This window comes from Argopecten irradians, chromosome 9 (assembly GCF_041381155.1).
Source record: "Argopecten irradians isolate NY chromosome 9, Ai_NY, whole genome shotgun sequence".
Classification (NCBI taxonomy): Eukaryota; Metazoa; Mollusca; class Bivalvia; order Pectinida; family Pectinidae; genus Argopecten; species Argopecten irradians.
The window spans coordinates 40,549,553-40,568,188 of record NC_091142.1 but is presented as its reverse complement, the minus strand read 5'-3'; the positions used below and the strand labels follow the sequence as shown (position 1 = coordinate 40,568,188).

At 33.9% G+C, this 18,636-nt stretch overlaps 1 protein-coding gene across 6 annotated transcripts in view; it reads left to right on the top strand.

The window, feature by feature from the left end:
- Window positions 1–18,636, top strand: part of LOC138332343 (uncharacterized) — a 30,319-nt gene that overhangs the window by 6,834 nt on the left and 4,849 nt on the right. Inside the window, exon 1 of one of the 6 annotated variants that reach the window (XM_069280408.1) lies at window positions 329–494. The exons of 3 other annotated variants lie outside the window; for them this stretch is intronic. The gene's annotated coding sequence lies outside the window, so the exon portion shown is untranslated. Of the gene's footprint in view, window positions 1–328; window positions 495–1,643; window positions 2,719–8,119; window positions 8,713–18,636 lie in introns of those variants that run through there. 2 more of the 6 variants (XM_069280404.1, XM_069280405.1) reach the window with 2 other exon arrangements.

Sequence of the window (18,636 nt, the reverse complement as noted above, 5' to 3'; positions counted from 1 at the left end):
AATTCCTGACCCAATCATCCACATCCAATCAATAACAATTTTTGTATCAATGTTTCTACAGTTTGTGCATGCTATTTAGTTTCCGTTTCAAACATACACATTTTGGGGGTAACAAATTACAAAATGACCTTATCACATCAGTCTGAATAAAACTTTTTTCTTTCAATAGAATTACTTCTAAATTGAGATTTTATTAAAGGGAGCATGAAAACACAATAGTCATTAGCCCGGCTGAATTTTACTTTGTTTGTTTATTCATATATATATGTATATTGCTATGCGTGTTTGTTTGGTAAATGTCCTTTTCTATCATATTACCATTCTATTCGCGTGATCTATTTTGTATACAAATTGGTTAGCTTTAATTAAAAACTTTGTATATCGATAGGTATGCAGGTGTGACTCCATACTTGGTTTAAGCTATAAAATGTCGATTTAATTATTTGTAAGTTATTCTACATAACGACAGTCCCCACTGCAAACGGTCCCTTGTGGTAAGTAAGGATATTTGTTGATGTAAAATAGTATATAAATTTTATTTTTATGAATGTTATATCAATATTGTTAGGATATTTTTAATGTTTTGAAAATAAGAACCATTAAAGCGGTCTGGTTTCAATATAGAGTGTAAGTATGATTATTAGAGACTTTCATTGCTGATTAATAAGTTAAAAACATAACTCATAAGATACACCTATGCACTGTCTTTCTCCTATCGAGCCTTATCGAGTCATCATATTGCAGAGTTTTTTTGATAAAAGATCTAGAGAGCGAAGACATTTTATATCAGTTTATTATGAACTCAGCACTATATTTCATTTTTTCACAAAAAATTGTTACAGACATGGGATTAATTTATTATCAATTAATTCGTCAATCAACCGTGTTAAGAATGCTTAAACTCCATATGTATTAATAAAATGTCCTTAAATCATGCACGAATGCATTGGAATTCTTGAGCGTCTTTCTTTCTTTCCTTATTTTGAATATTTGAATATTGAAAAGGTCGATTCTCTGAGATTAGAGGAGACTCTCTGAGATCTCACATACGTAATTTTTATTCATTAGTTACTTTACAGTGTAAATGTCGGTGTCTAATGATACACAAACGTATCCTCAACAAAACCCGATTCTTTTCGGGAATAATCTTTTAAATAAATATTATATTCTCTTTGTTGTGGGGTTATGTACATATGTTACATATTTCTCACTCATGATTTGCTCAAACCCCTGCTATATGTTTTTAACATTTACTTAATGATATATGCATAATGAACGTGTTCCTTAATTTTCTAAACTTCTAGACACTTTTGAAGAAATTTGGATTCTCTACGACATCTGATAAGTTCACATATGCCATGAGCAATAGTCTAGTATGACCATGTCATATTTAATGCAATTTGCAGATGACCCAGTCAAAACATGTACCGAACACGACATTAAGAACTTTCCCTTCTGATCACATACATGTACATCATAAATCTAGAACATTTACTCGTACGAAAGGTGCATTAAGATTGCATTACTCATTTAATCAACTTTATTTGAGATTAAATAGCCAGCCTGCCAGTGTTCCAGCATATGACATGTAACCTTTCGTTTTCTTATTAATGTCATTCGTGCCTTAAAGGATAGTTTTGATATGTATTTTTTATAGATTGCAGTTGTAGGATTCCGTGATCAATAATAAGACGGACTAATGTATAGAGTCTAGGTGTTGAATGTCGCGGGGAGATAATTTCGCCATTTTATTTTTGACCGTATGTCGGTGGTTTTCTGGTACTCCGGCTTTCCTCCATCAATTAAACATGACACTATTTAATGACCCATGAATCCCATGTATGGCAGTTGCCAGTACTGACCGTTGGTCGGTGGTTTTTCTCCACCAACAAACCTAGCACGTCCTTACATGACATTGGCTGTTAATAGGACGTTAAATCAATAAAAACAAACTTCAGGTACTTCGGTCTTAACTACAGAAACCTAACATGCACTGAAAAACCACGGGTGTTAAACGAATGTTAAGTTAAAACGAAATGGATTGTAGAATTTTCATGAAGGCCTCATTTTAAAAGGTCTTGAATTTTAAAATTAAATGTGTTATAGAATAATATTGGAGTCAGTATCTTTCCTATATTACTGGTATGTAGCTGTTTCTTTGTAAACTGTTACTCAAGGTCATTAAGGTCGAATATTTATTGCTGAAATTGACAGATACCCCTTACTGTGCAACGACACATAATTATCCGCTTTTCCGTCTCCTACCTATCAAAGAGACTTAAAGCTCGCCATTGTATAATATGCTTAGTAGGTGCCCGAAGCTAGTTACGACCCCTCGTAATATGCCTCGTGTTGGTATACAAAGAAGTTTTATTGAGAAAACCAACCTTTCTTAACAATGGAAAGAGCGGTACGCTACCGGGTATCAGTAATGTTTGTGACGGTACACACATAGGTATTCAGTTTTACTAATTTACTCATTTAAATGTCAAAGTTTATCTTGCGGACATCTAAGTAAAGCCGTTTTAAAATAGAAAGTTTAAAAAGAAACTGTACTTTTACATTCAAATAGTGTATTGATTATTGACTGGAAATCCTGAGTTATTGTCAGTGGTAAAGAAGTGTATCTGTATTATTTAGGAGAGAACGGACCCAAAATCGGATTAACTTGTTTTAGTTTTCGTTGATTCATCATAATGGACCTGCAGAAGGACACTTGTAAGTTGGTCTTGTAATTATTTGATAATAGTCATATTTATAAAACACGACTCATTAAATAGACGTTATTACACAAATATCAATTTATTTCACAACTTTCATTATTTTGATAGATACAAATTATATACTTCCTTATGTAAAGACGTAAAGACATTTGTCTTTGTATCGTGTTGTCAGTATAATGTGACCGGGTGGGTGTGTTTGACATAAAGCATAAATGATTGATTTACTTAGGTAACATACCCATAACAGCTATATTCATGAATTACGTACACAGATTTACGGCGAGTACGCATAATTAAATTTAGATGTATTTTATCATCATTTAATTAATAAGTTTAGCTTATGATATTAATTTGCAAAAAGACATTTGTAAGTGCAGTCAAAGGTGTGTTAGCCTGAAGAATAGTGTACAGAAACAACCTAGGTATTCGGTACATGCATCAAAGTGTAAACTTAATCAACTAATAAGTATTGTATTAATACAACATAACGCTATCAGTTGATATCTATTTAGTTTTCCTTATTTCTTTACTGACGGAAATACGTTAGCATTCATAATTTCATGATCTTAAGCTGACAAGTACGTTATCCGTCCGTGCACATGGAAGAGGAACAAAGGGTGTTCTCTGGTCTTGTTGATAGTTAACAGTAAGTCCAAGGCAGGTAGCTATCCCGTGTGCTCCTCAAAATGTAGATACCAGGAGATCGAGTTCCATTTTACCATATAGACATTAGATGCACCTTAAGATTTTTAATATTAAACTGTACATCAAGATAGACGTTTGAAGCTGTAAGGATACGTGTTCGCACGCATGTTGATTGATATCACCAGTTATACAAATTACAGTTTTATATAAAACCATCTGATACCATTTAATAGTATTAAAATGTAGATAACTACTTCCAAATACACAATGCGCTTATTCTTGAAATGAACGATGATAGTAATTATCTCGATCTGGAACTTTTAGTATTTAGTTTTAGTATATCAATTGTCATGAGAATACATTTATTATGGTTATTGCAAGTTTTAGGTATGTTTGAGTTAGTCTAGGCCTAAGTGTAAACGTAAATTAAAGTTTAACATTCCTAACTCAAAAACTATAATTATAAAAACATTTTAAAAAAACGACCGAAATTTTGCATGTAGTCTTTTCATATAACTATCTAAACCTGGGACGTATTTCGAGATTTTACCATGCTCATGTGACGTCGACTTAATGAGGTTTGATTGAACATTAAAATCGATGAATATTGAAAATATACAACTCTTTCACGCTAGATTTAGCACACTGGTTAACCGTGGTTCTCCGATGATGCGTTCTCCCTTTCGTCCCGTACGAAAGTAGGACACTTGTGCTCCGTTATAAGTATTTTACGAGGGTTTTACGACATAAACTATCACAATTTTAAACGAATGAAGTATATCAAAACATTTTTTTCGCATCATAATTTTACATTATGTAACTGTGAATGAAATTAATACTTCTTTTATTGCGTTATTGGACCAGAGTAGCGGTTTGTTTGATGTGGGTTATGATGTAGACGTTCACACCTGTTATCTATAATGAACTTTCCCGGCCTTTGAACTAGAAGAGTCCAAATGTGTATCCAGGGATAAATGAGTTAATAAGGTACGTTCGATGCCTTACATGTTTCTATAAAGGAGATGAAAGAGCTTATTTATAAATAAATATTAAATCCACTGGGCCTATGTCCTTAAATAAGTTCTACTGTTCATCTATATATCTCAGCGATTTACTTAACGTAATACATTGTACATTGAATATCTACATATGGTGTGATATTTGTTATCAAATACAGTTAAATCCGGGGTTTTATTTAACTTATAAATCAACTTTTAACATAGTAAATGTATTGTATATCGCATTCCTGGTGTGATATTTGTTGTCAAACAGTCAAAGTTAGATATTTTATTTAACTTCTATATCCAGATGTTGCTGACACCTTTTTTGATTTGTGCAATTGATTTCAAACTTTGAAGGTTTTAGAAAACATGTCAATCATGCAAATATCCCATCTCTGGGTCAATAGTATTGTAAGCAATGAACAGTTCTGTTTTATTAGTACTACTCGGTACTGATAACGTTTCGTTTTCATAAGGCAGTTTTGCAAATACCGTATAGCCGAATATTTCCGCGGGGATGCTATTTTCGAGATTTCACGGGATATTGCAATGATCGCGAAAATTGAACCGCGAAATATTGAGAAAATATAGATGTCCTGAAAGCTAGATCGCAAAACTTTTAAAACTGTTAAAATTTGATGATTTTGATTTCAGTTTCAATCACGATTTTTTACACACATAAATAACCGGCTATACTACACTTCGTAAATAAGCTACCACATTAAAATGAAAGCATGTAATTGTCTACAAGTGTACTATTATTCGGTCTCTGGTCGTCATCCTTTCATATATGTTATTTATTGTTATTGTCATTTTTTATTTCTTCATTTTCATACTCCTCTGGGTGACTGGGTCCTATTGGGCTTAGTAAGGTTCAAATCCCAAAATAGATGTAGAGACGTTTAACACTAAACACGATATTTTTTCAAGCTTTTTGCTCACTACTTGAATTTCACGTCAACCGGAAAGAGTTAAAAATAACAATGGCCGCCCAAACTCGTTAACCGATACACAGGATCCTTTCCAAAACCTTCGAAAGAAAATATTTATTTCTTAATTTATTTTTATTTTGTAATTTTTCACTCAACACGAGTGATTTAACGAGACAGGGTTTGAATCACTCAGTTTTAGTATCGTTCAGAATGTATTTTGTTTAATGCTATCATATAAATCATTATTTTGACTGAAGGTTCACTCAAATGTATGAATGTTTGTAGTTTGTTTAGTTTGTGGTTAGACAGAGAACGTTTATTATGTAGTTTGTTTACTGGATATACATTTAATATCGTAATATCTATATATGTACTAGGGGCATGGAGTATGATACGCTAAATCAAATATGATATTATTATTATACCTTTTTAACAATGTTTGTATGATAAAACAATCCCGGACGGCGTAAGACGGAACAGTTACACTCAGATTTGGTGTTTATTAAACAATTAAGTTTATTATTTATGATCCTTAATACATTTAAATGTCCATTGTAATGGGTTTTATAGAAATCGTTTGATCCACACAATCTACATAGCAATGTCTGGTAGGTTTGTATAGATCGGCTCAAACAATACCGAAATGTGCATGTCATTTATATGATTGTTTACGATTAAAAGTACAATAGAGGTTTGATACACTAGTAACTATTGTCTTATGAAGGAGGTCAAAGCTATGTGTCTGATTTAATAAATATACTGTACATCTACATCTTTTAGTGGTAATATGATTTTAACGATTTACACATTATAACTACATGTATTCCATTCACATAAACAATTATTCCGCTGGTGATTTATTTTAAATTTTATTATATTTATATTCTATTTTGCTTACATGTAAAATGTATCTCTTTCTTATCAAATGCATGGGTTATTGAGTCAGTGAAGATTTCGAAACTCAAAAACAAAGCATTAATGGATTAGACGGTGGTCTTTCAAATCTTCTTCTTGGAATTACTTTCTGGGTACAATGTGCATTGTATTTCTAGTTTATAAACAATCCTGTCAGAAAAGTTTTTTATTTTTTTTTTATTTTTTTTTTTTTGCAAATCGTATCTTAAAAGTGACGATAATGCATTAGTGCCAAGCACAGTTACTGGCGTTTATAAATATCATTTGCTTTTTTATCCCCCACTAATGTATATTTGCTGTTTTCTTTTTTCGTATGTTCTCTCTCTGTTCTTAGTGATGGTGTTTAGGATTACCGAAAGACAAGCGCATTAACTTTGATTTATAGAATCGGTGTATTGGGTTATATATGGTGCATACAACATCAAAAGGATATATATGGTTGCATAACTAAACATTCTGATAACAATAGCTTGATTGTTTACTTTAAGATTAAAAAATATATGTAATTTAGAGAAGCTACTTGATATAATGTCCTTGTAGCCTATGCATAAAAGAAAAATGCTCTGATCCCCGAAAAACTTTAACCCACGTGTGCCCCTGAACGTTTATTGGCTCGATATAGTCTTCTGTACCTGTATATTACGGATGGCCAGTTCTATATAATGTAGGCTGTCGCCACCTTCTTGATGAGACAATGGCACGAGTTAGAGTAATATGATAGGACTATCAATAAAGTTGACATCAGCAAAGTTCACCCACGTGCCCGGCGCGTGAAACAATTAACGTATGATTTTTTTTTTCAATTCAATTAAAAACATTGAATAATATGTATTGTATATATACCTAAAATTCAGACAATGCCCGTATTCGTCTATGTAGATTTTGTCCTTTGGTTCACATAAGTTTCAACTCCAGTTGAGATATCCAAACTGGGACAAACGGAATTATATTTGCTTTACAGATAGCGCTTAACTAAGTTGCAATGTACACCATGACATTTTGAATTTTTTAATGAAATATCTGTACTATCAAAAAGGAATTTTATCAAAAATGATTTCTGATCTCTTCCTTGGTGTAAATGATAATGATGTACTATGTTTCTCAGGTCAGTTAGTCTACTGCATAACTTTTGTTTCAACTGTTCCCTCATTAACGATGTTGGAAATCTGATGATCGATAAAATGATATACATGTATGCATGTGTGCATCCTGGACATCCATTTCTTGTGCTTGAGCATTATGACATATCAATAGTTACTTCTTAATACTGTATGCCGTCCGATGGTACTTTCTATTATTGCCATCTATATCCATTGATACAATGGATTGTCTCTTTAGTTATGTGGTACTTAAAAATCAACTTCAACTTCCTCCTGCCACGTTCGAAATCTGATTCTCTACGTTTGGATGGCATTTTATATTCCTTCTGGCCATGTTAACCTGACGTTTAGGTGAATAGGGGAGTCTTTGTGTCGATAATTGGATTTTGGTGTAGGAAAGTAATGCAGTGATTTCCTCTGACCAATTTGGATACATGACGATTTTGGTATAAGTAAGTAATCCAGTGATTCCTTCTGACCATTTGGGGAATCTGACGATCTCAACATAACACCTGGGTCTATCCATTGATAGTACCATTTTTACAGTTTCGGGGTATCGGTGGTATCTACAACACTGACTTAGTAGTAGTCGATACACTCACCCCATTCGTCCATAATGGTTAACCCTTTATGGTATGCTATATTGGTTCTTCTGTAAATTTTGGCTGGATTGCAGTATTCCGATACACAGAATTGGCAGGTCTTGCACGGACCATATGTGCATTACAGTGTATGAGTGATCTGCTGACAGATGGTCGTTTAGTTTTCTGTACAGTACATTATACTTGTGTGATGATCTGGTAAAGATGTGGCCATGTTGACACTCATTAGTCAACACGGATCAAAAATCTCAATCATATTCTCTTGCCAAAGATTTTAATACCACAGTATATGATTCTTTATGAATTTTGATCAAAGGACGAAATATGGTTCGTCATTAGCTCATGACGATTCAACCATATGTTTGGCTAATATGACACAGTACATACACCTGCCCATTGATAGAGGACTACCCTAAATACAGTGGTCTGATAGCCAAACGGACTCACGGGTTTCACATGTATATTGTGTATACGACATAGACCAATACCCTGATCTTCAGACAGGATATATTTGCACTCGAGGAACTCACCTGTGATTACCTGTGTCCAGTTATTATTACCTGTCCAGGTAATTGATTATCATTTTACTGTTTTGTACTCTGTTTAACTTAGGAGTACATTGTTTTACCCGAACACTGCCTTATGACCCCGATAGGCTGGACTGGGTCGGGTCAAAGGTCGGGAGGACGGTTCTGTCTACTAGGGTAATGCATAGGGTAGGTCTATTCCCATGATAGTACTACAGTACAAATGTTACTATGGCTCCGTATGGAGACAGACAGGACACGACTGCGGTAAGTGAAGCACGGACATATTATCTGCTCAATATCAGCAGTAAAAACAACTAATATAATATCTTATTGACATTCTTAAATTGTTTTTTTACTTTTATCTTAAATGTTTATTGATATTTATCTGATATTTATCCTAAATATTTACTGCAATTTATCTTAAATGTTATTGACATTGTTATTTTGGCACTTGTCTTTTTTCATTTTTCTTAAATATTTATTAGATATGTTCTTCATATCATTCTGTAAGTTCTAGAAGTAATTCCATAAAATATATCTTGTCCTAGTTTTGTAGTTACGTTTCGTGCATAGAATATGATACAATTATACACTGTAGTTATGCAAGCATTACAACACAATCAATATAATTATATCCCGAATTCGATTCCCATTTCCATATTGTCCATGAATTCAATTATTTAGCTTGATGGCATATTAAGATATCATTTAATTAATGGGTATATATACTGCACTACCTGCCAATTCTTAGGGTTATACTTAGTTCCGGCAAATTAGGTTAAAACGTTTGTCAAGTCACATTGTGCCATTGTCACATTATTAAAAATTTATATTTACACTAATATGAAAATTGTTTTAATAATGATATTGTCTAATTATCTCCCAATTCTTAATAAAGTGGTATTTGAGCTAGAGAGGTGGGAAGTAACGCTATTTTATATTCGGGTAAGAATTTTTTTGTGAGTTTACAATGGAATTGGTTGAATAGGAATGTGAAAGTATTACGTTGTTCGACAGCTGTATGAAACGCGAACCTACATATTCAAACATATTAATACCACGTCTGTTTTAAGTGAAAGTATTATCAATGGATTACGAGTTAGGTAATATTACATTGTCACAGTTTTATAAACAAGGTACATGTAGCTCAGTTTGATAACAATGTCAACAGAGGTACATGTATATTGGTCACTATATTAACATTACAACGATGTATTTATTACACTGACAAACAGGGGTGAGAATTTAATAAATTAGATCTCATGCATTAGGCGTTACACACACACACCCACACCCACACCCACACACCACACACACACACACACACACACACACACACACACACACACACACACACACACACACACACACACACACACACACACACACACACACACACACACACACCTCTCTCTCTCTCTCTCTCACACACACACATACACACACACACACACATCCTCACACACACACACACACACTCACACACACGCACACTCTCTCTCTGTTATATTTAATCCTTATCAGATTGAACATCACATGAAATAACATTGATCACATAATGTATGTACATGTATATTGTTATTGACACAATGAATTTTTACACGTTAGTTTCCCACCAAAATAACAAATACTTGAATATCATTTCCTGTAGCCCTATATTCTTATAACCCTTTATTTATTAGACCGATATCAAACGATTACTATTAATCACTATTAATAAGATGGAAAACTCTATGATTTTATCTTAATAGTCCTATTAACTGACTGCATTGATATACTTCTATTGTCATTCCCACTTAATGCTCTTACTGAACTACTAAGATAATGACCTTGTCATTCGCTCTGTAATGGGCTAGTTGGTGATCCACCATATTTTGATTTATTTTTCTCTGTGACCGACAGTACTTTATTATCTCGTCAGATACGGTAAACCACATTTTTATCAACTATACAATATATCACGTCTTCGTTAATATTCCGATATGTTCGCGAATACATAAATTATTTACATCTCGAAAAATCAGGCAAAAATCTCGCGAAAATAATAGGTTTATATATATCAATAACTAGTTTATATCGTTGCTATATTTCTTGAAATATATACATGTACAGATTATTGAATTTTAAGTACAATAAATAAAGCTTATTGTTATAATTTCCTGGTCAATTTACGTCTCAATGAACGTAAGGAGAATATCTATAATAAATTGAATTATCAGAATTAGTTTGAATAAATGTTTTATGTTATAGAGATATAACACAAAACAGAAGTGTATTCGTATGTGCTTGTATTATATCTCCATAACATGTAACTCTATTCATTTATTGGTATACGTGAGTTGATGGTCCCTCACTGATCAACTAACGTAATCTCGGATCACGTTTTTAATGTAAACTATGTATTCAAAGTTCATGAAGCAAAAGATCTGTTTACTGCATCAAAAGTAAAACCTATGGGGTCACTTATTAGTGTGTACAAAATGTATGTAGATGTTACATGGAACATGTGTATAAATCATTTTCTAATCAACTCTACTTTGTGGTTTTCCTGAATTCCGTCGATCCTTTTGTCTTTCCGTCAAATTTCCATACTCCAGACAGACATCGGAAACATTGTCTACGTCATTGGATATTGGTTTTCAATGTATCTAACTTCAGCAGTTATGTAAATTGGTGGTCTTAAAATACTGAATCATGGTCACCTTAATTGGGGAAGATAAATAATTCAAATTTATTCATTTATTCTCATTTCTTATCGTGGCCATATCGAATTTATTGAAGACGTTCAATGATTTGACAAGGTATGGAATTTAATATTTATTGAAGGGCGTTTGCATTTCGTTATAAACCTTGTACAGTAACCCCTAGCTGTGTACCTAATGTACGCGTTTAAAAAACAGATTAGCTAATATAGTCGTTTTTCAATTAAAATCATAGGTACGTACATAAAATGTTTAAGATATCGTGCATTGCTAAACACTTTATGTTTTTCACGGCAGACCTGATAATCCATTTAGAAAGTGAACTTCTTTCTCCAATAAATAATTCTAATTAAACCTAGGCATTTGATTAATATTTAATATTTTTGATATTAACCTAGTAGGTTAATCACCGATGCAAATAAAATTCATTCATAAAATCAATGTAGAATTTACGATAATTTCATTTTGGCCTTATGCAGAAACAAAAACCAAGCCAAGAATTGAAAGTCATAATAATAATCAAAAACTTTGATTACAAAAAGGCAATATATGTGTAAAGATGACCTTTTTACAAAGAGATATAACCATAAAAGATGTTTTAATTAAAACTGTAATTACCACTACTAGCCAATCATCTTTTATCACTAAAATCCATTCAATGTGTTAAATAATGGCATTGAGATTTCGGTTATAGATTGAAAATCATTTTTTCTCTTTACAAATCGTGATATTGCAACGCTTGTATCTTCAAAAAAACGTTTCATTTTCAAGGAGTTCCTACTAGGTAAAGGTTGAGTGTTACAAATGTCAAGGAGCTTGGCATGAGTTTTCATCTATCGGTCCAGGGCCCAGTTTTATAAACATTCCTTAAATTTAAGGAAACTTTAAATTCTCCATAGGGAAGCATTACAGAATTACAGAGGTCCTGTTGGCACTTGTATGAGGAAATCGTATCGAGGTCCTGTGTTACTGTATTGGCACTTGCATGAGGAAATCGTACCGAGGTCCTGTGTGACTGTATTGACACTTGTATCACGCTGAGGAAGTGACACTTGTTTGAAGTGTATTGGACATTGGAGTGTTGAGTGTGTTTACATTTCAGTGAAGGTGTCAAATATTCACACGAAGTCTGATCGATATTAGACCTCATACCAAAGTATTACATCTTTGTGATGCTTGTTTAGCTGAGCTTTTCTTGAATAGATTGATTCTTTTGGAGAATAGAGGAATAAAGTGCTTGCCGGTGTATTTTAAAATGTCTTTTTTGTTATAGTTTTATTATGGATTTAAAATTTATCTTGCGAATGTCAACATGTTTATTTCGGTATTTAGAATATGAATATGCCGACGTTTGTATAGTAATAAAGCCATACGATATAAATCACTCAACAAAATGTTCCGAATGTAGATTGGTGTACTATGTTTTAATGGCACTTGAGTAAGAGCACTTCGATATTGACCTGGATTTATTATACAGACAAAATATTCCGAGTACTTATACTTCAGCACATTAGGTACGTATCCATCTTAAAAACACAGATCAAAAGATTTGACTTTCGACAAAACATTGTGAGAGCAATACAAAGCACACCATAGAGCGAACATATTTTCTCTAGTGTTAGAATGTTGAGTGGTGGATCCAGAGTTGTTTTCATTTTTTTATTTTGATGAGGCTTTGTTTTCCTGAGAATTTTCTAAAAGAGTAATGTATTTCCACCTTTTCCCTAAATGTTTGGCCTGGAGATATTGATCATGAAACTGTCTCAGACTTAGTCAATCAAAATTGACGTAACGTTTTGTAACGTCATCTGCGATTGGCTAAGTTTAAACTTAGAACTGTTTCACCATCTTGGGGCCAGAATTATATGGATGTTATCATTATACATTTGTTACTTACCTATTCTTTCCAGTATTTTTACGGATTGAATTGGGATATAGAAATGAACTTAATGTAGTGATAAAACCGCATTTACCCACTTATCATTTTATAAATCAATCATACTTTCAAGGGCAGTAATTCATTTCAGGAGGTGATCTTAACGTTGAAGAATGAATCAAGTGATTGGTGGATGGCCAATTAAAAAAAAATTAAGTAGTCTCGGTACAATTTTTATCCCTTTGTATATTCTGTTATTTTGTTGTTATACCGGTAACCGGTATTGTTTTATCTGATTTATAAACTTGACGAATACTTTATATTACTAATAATACTCGATATATATAATAACCCTCCTATTTTTTCCGACACTACCATCGCTTTTATTCTGCATATTATGTCATTAAAATGTGATATTTTCTCTTTATGCTAAACTCAACACTGTTCATGTCATTATGTTATTACATGATCAACAAAATTTGATTCAATCTCAAAACCAGTGTTCCATAATAACACTTCACACTGCATCATTTATGTATTGTGTGGAAAAAGTAATGCTAATATTACGTCTCAAATGTAAATTGATAATTCCATTCTAGCGTCCCTGGGGCATTGTGATTGTTATTCATTGATGGAATCGTTTCCGATTAATCATCAATACTGATACTAGATTGGTCGATACCAGTGGTAATCAGCATTGAAGGTCAGTTTTATTCATACCGTCCGTTCTCATTAACTGACAAATAACATGAATGTCTACAACTTGTTAAGTATTAGCTGGAGCTTGGCAAATTTTCCATAATCATAAACTTTACATGGTGCTGTGATTATGTGGATAAGCGATTGAGTGGATCGTGGTTAATAGTCCGGATACAATTCAATCCTCAATCGTCACTCGATATGTTATATCATTAGTTATTAGTGCGACTATTTGAACCATGGCTTGTCACGCCGACAAAATACTGACTCAAAGTCAAGTAATAGACGGATTCATGTAGGCGATAACGCAGTAATTAACTAAACTGTTACTGACTTTAGCAGGTGAGACAAAACCAAGTAATAGACGGATTCATGTAGGCGATAAACCAGTAACTAACTAAACTGTTACTGACTTTAGTAGGTGAGACAAAACCAAGTAATAGACGGATTCATGTAGGCGATAAACCAGTAACTAACTAAACTGTTACTGACTTTAGTAGGTGAGACAAAACCAAGTAATAGACGGATTCATGTAGGCGATAACCCAGTAACTAACTAAACTGTTACTGACTTTAGTAGGTGAGACAAAACCAAGTAATAGACGGATTCATGTAGGCGATAACCCAGTAACTAACTAAACTGTTACTGACTTTAGTAGGTGACACAAAACCAAGTAATAGACGGATTCATGTAGGCGATAAACCAGTAACTAACTAAACTGTTACTGACTTTAGTAGGTGAGACAAAACCAAGTAATAGACGGATTCATGTAGGCGATAACCCAGTAACTAACTAAACTGTTACTGACTTTAGCAGGTGACACAAAGCCAAGTAATAGACGGATTCATGTAGGCGATAAACCAGTAACTAACTAAACTGTTACTGACTTTAGTAGGTGAGACAAAACCAAGTAATAGACGGATTCATGTGGGCGATAACCCAGTAACTAACTAAAACTGTTACTGACTTTAGTAGGTGAGACAAAACCAAGTAATAGACGGATTCATGTAGGCGATGAACCAGTAACTAACTAAACTGTTACTGACTTTAGTAGGTGAGACAAACCAAGTAATAGACGGATTCACATACAAACTAACTAATTTACTGACTTGTAGGAGACAAACAATAATAGAAGGATTCATGTAGGCGATAACCCAGTAACTAACTAAACTGTTAACTGACTTTAGTAGGTGAGACAAAACCAAGTAATAGACGGATTCATGTAGACGATAAACCAGTAACTAACTAAACTGTTACTGACTTTAGTAGGTGAGACAAAACCAAGTAATAGACGGATTCATGTAGGCGATAACCCAGTAACTAACTAAACTGTTACTGACTTTAGTAGGTGAGACAAAACCAAGTAATAGACGGATTCATGTAGGCGATAACCCAGAAACTAACTAAACTATTACTGACTTTAGTAGGTGAACAAAACCAAGTAATAGACAAATTCATGTAGGCGATGAACCAGTAACTAACTAAAACTGTTACTGATTTTAGCAGGTGACACAAAGCCAAGTAATAGACGGATTCATGTAGGCGATGAACCAGTAACTAACTAAGCTGTTACTGACTTTAGTAGGTGAGACAAACCAAGTAATAGACGGATTCATGTGGGCGATGAACCAGTAACTAACTAAACTGTTCTGACTTTAGTAGGTGAGACAAAACCAAGTAATAGACGGATTCATGTGGGCGATAAACCAGTAACTAACTAAACTGTTACTGACTTTAGTAGGTGAGACAAAACCAAGTAATAGACGGATTCATGTAGGCGATAACCAGTAACTAACTAAACTTTTACTGACTTTAGTAGGTGAGACAAAGCCAAGTAATAGACGGATTCATGTAGGCGATGAACCAGTAACTAACTAAACTGTTACTGACTTTAGTAGGTGAGACAAAGCCAAGTAATAGACGGATTCATGTAGGCGATAAACCAGTAACTAACTAAACTTTTACTGACTTTAGTAGTGAGACAAAACCAAGTAATAGATGGATTCATGTAGGCGATAAACCAGTAACTAACTAAACTGTTACTGACTTTAGTAGGTGAGACAAAACCAAGTAATAGACGGATTCATGTAGGCGATAAACCAGTAACTAACTAAACTGTTACTGACTTTAGTAGGTGAGACAAAACCAAGTAATAGACGGATTCATGTAGGCGATAAACCAGTAACTAACTAAACTGTTTACTGACTTTAGTAGGTGAGACAAAACCAAGTAATAGACGGATTCATGTAGGCGATAAACCAGTAACTAACTAAAACTGTTACTGACTTTAGTAGGTGAGACAAAACCAAGTAATAGAAGGATTCATGTAGACGATAAACCAGTAACTAACTAAACTGTTACTGACTTTAGTAGGTGAGACAAAACCAAGTAATAGACGGATTCATGTAGGCGATAAACCCAGTAAACTAACTAAACTGTTACTGACTTTAGTAGGTGAGACAAAACCAAGTAATAGACGGATTCATGTAGGCGATAACCCAGAAACTAACTAAACTTTTACTGACTTTAGTAGGTGAGACAAAACCAAGTAATAGACGGATTCATGTAGGCGATAAACCAGTAACTAACTAAACTGTTACTGACTTTAGTAGGTGAGACAAAACCAAGTAATAGACGGATTCATGTAGGCGATAAACCAGTAACTAACTAAACTGTTACTGACTTTAGTAGGTGAGACAAAACCAAGTAATAGACGGATTCATGTAGGCGATAAACCAGTAACTAACTAAACTGTTACTGACTTTAGTAGGTGAGACAAAGCCAAGTAATAGACGGATTCATGTAGGCGATAAACCAGTAACTAACTAAACTGTTACTGACTTTAGTAGGTGAGACAAAACCAAGTAATAGACGGATTCATGTAGGCGATAAACCAGTAACTAACTAAACTGTTACTGACTTTAGTAGGTGAGACAAAGCCAAGTAATAGAAGGATTCATGTAGGCGATAAACCAGTAACTAACTAAAACTGTTACTGACTTTAGTAGGTGAGACAAAACCAAGTAATAGACGGATTCATGTAGGCGATAAACCAGTAACTAACTAAACTGTTACTGACTTTAGTAGGTGAGACAAAACCAAGTAATAGACGGATTCATGTAGGCGATAAACCAGTAACTAACTAAACTGTTACTGACTTTAGTAGGTGAGACAAAACCAAGTAATAGACGGATTCATGTAGGCGATAAACCAGTAACTAACTAAACTGTTACTGACTTTAGTAGGTGAGACAAAGCCAAGTAATAGAAGGATTCATGTAGGCGATAACCCAGTAACTAACTAAAACTGTTACTGACTTTAGTAGGTGAGACAAAACCAAGTAATAGACGGATTCATCGATATAGGCGCATAAAACCAAGTATAGACGTTATGAATAACGTAATACTAACTGTTACTGACTTTAGTAGGTGAGACAAAACCAAGTAATAGACGGATTCATGTAGGCGATAACCAGTAACTAACTAAACTGTTACTGACTTTAGTAGGTGAGACAAAGCCAAGTAATAGAAGGATTCATGTAGGCGATAAACCAGTAACTAACTAAACTGTTACTGACTTTAGTAGGTGAGACAAAGCCAAGTAATAGACGGATTCATGTAGGCGATAAACCAGTAACTAACTAAACTGTTACTGACTTTAGTAGGTGAGACAAAACCAAGTAATAGACGGATTCATGTAGGCGATAAACCAGTAACTAACTAAACTGTTACTGACTTTAGTAGGTGAGACAAAACCAAGTAATAGACGGATTCATGTAGGCGATAAACCAGTAACTAACTAAAACTGTTACTGACTTTAGTAGGTGAGACAAAGCCAAGTAATAGACGGATTCATGTAGGCGATAACCCAGTAACTAACTAAACTGTTACTGACTTTAGTAGGTGAGACAAAGCCAAGTAATAGACAGATTCATGTAGGCGATAAACCAGTAACTAACTAAACTGTTACTGACTTTAGTAGGTGAGACAAAACCAAGTAATAGACGGATTCATGTAGGCGATAAACCAGTAACTAACTAAACTGTTACTGACTTTAGTAGGTGAGACAAAGCCAAGTAATAGACGGATTCATGTAGGCGATAAACCAGTAACTAACTAAACTGTTACTGACTTTAGTAGGTGAGACAAAGCCAAGTAATAGAAGGATTCATGTAGGCGATAAACCAGTAACTAACTAAACTGTTACTGACTTTAGTAGGTGAGACAAAGCCAAGTAATAGAAGGATTCATGTAGGCGATAAACCAGTAACTAACTAAACTGTTACTGACTTTAGTAGGTGAGACAAAGCCAAGTAATAGACGGATTCATGTAGGCGATAAACCAGTAACTAACTAAACTGTTACTGACTTTAGTAGGTGAGACAAAGTCAAGTAATAGAAGGATTCATGTAGGCGATAAACCAGTAACTAACTAAAACTGTTACTGACTTTAGTAGGTGAGACAAAACCAAGTAATAGACGGATTCATGTAGGCGATGAACCAGTAACTAACTAAACTGTTACTGACTTTAGTAGGTGACACAAAACCAAGTAATAGACGGATTCATGTGGGCGATAAACCAGTAACTAACTAAACTGTTACTGACTTTAGTAGGTGAGACAAAGCCAAATAATAGACGGATTCATGTGGGCGATAAACCAGCAACTAACTAAACTTTTACTGAATTTAGTAGGTGAGACAAATTCAAGTAATAGATGGATTCATGTAGGCGATAAACCAGTAACTAACTAAACTGTTACTGACTTTAGTAGGTGAGACAAAGCCAAGTAACAGACGGATTCATGTAGGTGATAAACCGTAACTAAGTAAAACTTTTTCTGACTTTAAATAGTAGGTGAGACAAAACCAAGTAATGACGGATTCATGTGGCGATAAACCAGCAACTAACTA